Raw genomic sequence first — 4,515 nt, 5'->3', positions numbered from 1 at the left:
TCATTCCTATTGGTGTTTTAAATGCAGTACGGTATGCCCATAACGCATTATTGAGTTTACAAGACCAATCTTTTCTTGAAGATGAAACTGTTTTCTCTAGAATCCATTTGAGTTCTCTATTTGATATCTTCGCCTGACCATTTGACTGAGGATGGTATGGCGTAGACACGCGGTGGCATACTCCATATTTTTTCATAAGCGTTCTTCGGTTTATAAAATGGGTACCGCCATCACTAACGATGACTCTATGACAACCAAATCTACAAAATATATTGTCAAGAAAACTAATGACTACTTTAGAATCGTTCGTCGGGGTTGCAATTGCTTCAACCCACTTTGAAACATAATCAACGGCAACTAATATCTAAATTTTACCAAAAGAAGGGGGAAAAGGTCCCATAAAATCTATTCCCCACATATCAAAGACTTCAACTTCTAATATAGTTGTGAGGGGCATCTCATCTTTCCTTCCTAGATTTCCTGTTCTTTGGCACTTATCACAACGAGTAATAAATGAACGGACGTCTTTAAACATCGTAGGCCAAAGAAACCACATTCAAATATTCTAGCTACTGTCTTGCTAACTCCATTATGTCCTCCATAAGAGCTAGAATGGCATTCCGACATTATGGATTTATATTCATTTTCACCAACGCATCTCCTAATTATCCCGTCACCACAAGTCTTAAACAAAAAAGGATCTTCCCAAAAATACTGTTTAATGTCAAAGAAAAATTTCTTCTTTTGTTGGAAAGTTAATCCTTCCGGAACAATGTTGGCTGCAAGATAATTTGCAATATCCGCATACCATGGTGACATGACATCTTTTATTTGGTAGAGATGTTCATCAGTGAAATCATCTCGTATACCGATAGTTTCACCTATAGGACCATTTTCATCTTCAAGTCTCGATAGATGATCGGTGACAAGGTTTTCTACTCCCTTTTTGTCTTTAATTTCTATATCAAATTCTTGTAACAATAAAACCCATCTAATTAGACGTGGTTTTGCATCCTTTTTAGCAAATAAATATCTTAATGTTGCATGATCAGTATAAATAATAACTTTCGAACCTAACAAGTATGATATAAACTTATCACATGCAAAAACTACGGCTAACATTTCTTTCTCTGTTGTGGTGTAGTTTAATTGTGCACCGGACAGTGTGTGACTTGCATAATAAATGACATGAAGTTTCTTATCCTTCCTTTGACCTAAAACACATCCGACAGCTAAATCACTTGCATCACACATAATTTCAAAGGGTAAATCCCAATCGGGTTTAGCAATAATAGGTGCACTGACTAAAGCTGTTTTCAATGTTTCGAAAGCTTTAACGCAATCTTCATTAAAATCAAAGGTTGAATCTTTCATGAGTAGATTAGTGAGTGGTTTGGAAATTACAGAAAAATTCTTGATAAATCTTCTGTAAAAACCGGCATGTCCTAAAATGATCTTACTCCCTTAACAGTAGTTGGAGGGGGTAATTTTTCTATTACTGGGGTTTTTGCTCATCCGGCATGTCCACTTCTAATCCTTTTTCAGATAGTTTGTGACCTAAAATAATTCCTTCGTCAACCATGAAATGACATTTTTCCCAGTTTAATACCAAATTTGTTTCTTCACACCTAGACAAAACTTTATCCAAGTTTTTTAGGCACGAATCAAAAGAATCTCCATAAACTGAAAAATCATCCATAAAAACTTCCATGATATCTTCAATGAAATCATTAAAAATCGCAGTCATACAACGTTGAAATGTTGTAGGTGCGTTACATAGACCAAAGGGCATTCTCCTATATGCAAACGTTCCGTAAGGACATGTGAAGGTCGTTTTATCTTGGTCATCCGGGTAAATATATATTTGAAAGAATCCGGAGTAACCGTCTAGAAAACAATAGAAAGCATGACCAGCTATCCTTTCGATCATTTGATCAATGAAAGGTAGAGGAAAATGATCTTTCCTAGTTGCTTTATTTAGGTTCCTATAGTCTATACAAACGCTCCAACCAGTGGTGGTTCGTGTAGGTATTAATTCGCCTTCTTCATTCCTTACAACTGTTATGCCTCCCTTTTTAGGTACACAATGGATTGGACTAACCCATTCACTATCCGAAATAGGGTAGATGATTCCATTGTCCAAAAGTTTAGTAATCTCATTTTTTACTACTTCCTTCATATTCGGATTTAGGCGTCTTTGCCTATCCGCTTTAGGTGGCTTATCTTCTTCTAAGTGAATTCTATGCATTACAATACTCGGATTAATACCTTTTAAGTCTGAAATTTGCCAACCCATACTTCCTATCCTATTTCTAACAACTTCTTTCAATTTCTCTTCTTGAACATGTGTTAACTTGTTAGAGATAATTATAGGTAAAGAATCGCCTTCGCCCAAGAAAGCGTACCTCAAATGACTTGGTAATTCTTTAAGTTCTAATTTAGGAGGAACTATAATCGAAGGCGGAACCGGTCCATCTTCTCGAATCAAAGGTTCTGGGTCCTTATCTTCTAGTTCCTCACTCATTATAGGTTCTATTATTTCTTCTTTTTGAACAATGTCATTGACACATTCTTCAATCAAATCAAGTTTCATACAAGCGAAATCTTTCATAGGATATTTCATTACTTGGTTCATATCAAACTCAATCTTATCATCTCCTATTCGTAAAACTACTTTCCCTTCCGACACATCAACTAGAGCACGTCCCGTGTTAATGAAAGGTCTACCGAAGATTAGCGGACAATTAACGTCATAAGCAAAATCTAAAATAACGAAATCGGTAGGAAAAATAAATTTGTCAACTTTAACTAAAACATCCTCAATTATACCGTATGGTCTTTTTAGTGGTTTGATTCGCTAATTGCAAAACCATATTGGTACGTTTGATATCTTCTTCTAAGCCTAACTTATTAAAAATAGATAATGGCATCAAGTTAATGATTGCTCCTAAATCACAGAGACAACTGGGAAATTCAATATCTCCCAATTTACACGGAATGGTAAAACATCCGGGATCTTTGAGTTTTGTGGGCAAATTACTGGACACAATTGAACTGCAATCTTCAGTTAGTGAAATGGATGAAATTCCTTCCCAACTGATTTTCTTTGAAATTAAATCTTTTAGGAATTTACCATAATTGGGAATTTGCGTAATCGCATCCATAAACGTCAAATTAATATGTAAATTTTTAAGTTTGTCTAAAAATGTCAAAAGTTGTTTGTCATAGTCCTTATTGCAGACTTTGTGTGGAAAAGGTGGTTTGGGTACAAAAGTTTTTGTACTAGAGTCAATTGGTGCATCTTTTTGATTTAATATATCTTCTTTGGATTTTGGTAAATCAGTTCCAGGTAAAGTCGAATTTCCGGGCATTTCCGGACCTAAGTAATTTTTCCCTGAACGAAGAGTGATAGCCTTAACATGCTGTTTCGGATTTTCTTCCGTATGGCTTGGAAGACTTCCCTCTTTACGGGATGGAATTGATTTAGCGAGTTGTCCAATTTGAACCTCCAAATTATGGATGCTAGATGATTGGTTTTTAATAAGCTGATCGAATTTATTCTCGATCCGTTTAAAACCATCGTCATGATTACTTATTTTTCCGCTCATAGCATCAATAAATTTGTCGATTTTAGAAGATAAAGTGCTAATCGTATCTCTTGATTGATTTTGATAATTAGTGGTGCGATTTTGATTAGCATTAGCATTATTATTATTATCTCTCCAGTTAAAGTTAGGATGATTTCTCCATCCAGGATTATATGTATTGGAGTAAGGGTTATTAGGTTGGTTTTGCCCTTGGACAAAGTTTACCTGTTCAATTTCGCTCATACCTTCATAATCCACATCCGTTTGGATTGGCTTACCATTAGGATCACACGGTGCCATAAACCTATCAATTTTGTGCGATAAGGCAGAAAACTGGGCTTGCAACATCGCAACTGGATCAAGATTCACTATACCTTTAACTGATGACGTAGTTGAGGATGATGGTTTCGCTATTGGTACGTGTCCACGTTCCGCGGGCCACACACTGCTGTTAATCGCCATTTCCTCCAAAAGTTCTCTTGCTTGGGCAGATGTTTTCTTCATGAATAACCCGCCAGACATAGCGTCCAATGAACCTCTAGTTGTAGGATTTAGTCCATTATAAAATGTTTGCATTAAAAGTTCAGTGGGCAATTGGTGGTGCGGGCATAAACGTTGAAGTTCTTTAAAACGTTCCCAAGCCTCATAAAGAGTTTCATTATCATTTTGAGAAAAAGATGTTAACTCTTTAATGACTCTTGCGGTTTTTGCTAAAGGAAATTTTTTTGATAAAAATGCTTGGGCTAATTGCTCCCAAGTCTCAAATGTTGCGGCTGGCATAGAAGTCAACCATTCTTTGGCTCGATCCTTCAAAGTAAAAGGAAAAAGGCGAAGATTGATTGCTTCTGCAGTCACATTTGGTATTTTAAAAGTGTCACAAATTTCTAAGAAATTTGTCAAATGGGTGTTAGGATTTTCGTTAGGTAAC

At 36.0% G+C, this 4,515-nt stretch overlaps 1 non-coding gene across 1 annotated transcript; it reads left to right on the top strand.

Moving 5' to 3' along the window:
• The first annotated feature begins 4,179 nt into the window (after window positions 1-4,179).
• LOC136207640 (small nucleolar RNA R71) lies at window positions 4,180-4,286 on the top strand. The gene has a single exon (XR_010676771.1). It is a non-coding gene; the product is annotated as a small nucleolar RNA R71 (small nucleolar RNA).
• The last annotated feature ends 229 nt before the right edge of the window (window positions 4,287-4,515 follow it).

Source organism: Euphorbia lathyris, chromosome 9 (genome assembly GCF_963576675.1).
Source record: "Euphorbia lathyris chromosome 9, ddEupLath1.1, whole genome shotgun sequence".
Lineage (NCBI taxonomy): Eukaryota > Viridiplantae > Streptophyta > Magnoliopsida > Malpighiales > Euphorbiaceae > Euphorbia > Euphorbia lathyris.
Note: the sequence above shows the minus strand (reverse complement) of the source record. Positions and strands in the feature narration are given on the sequence as shown.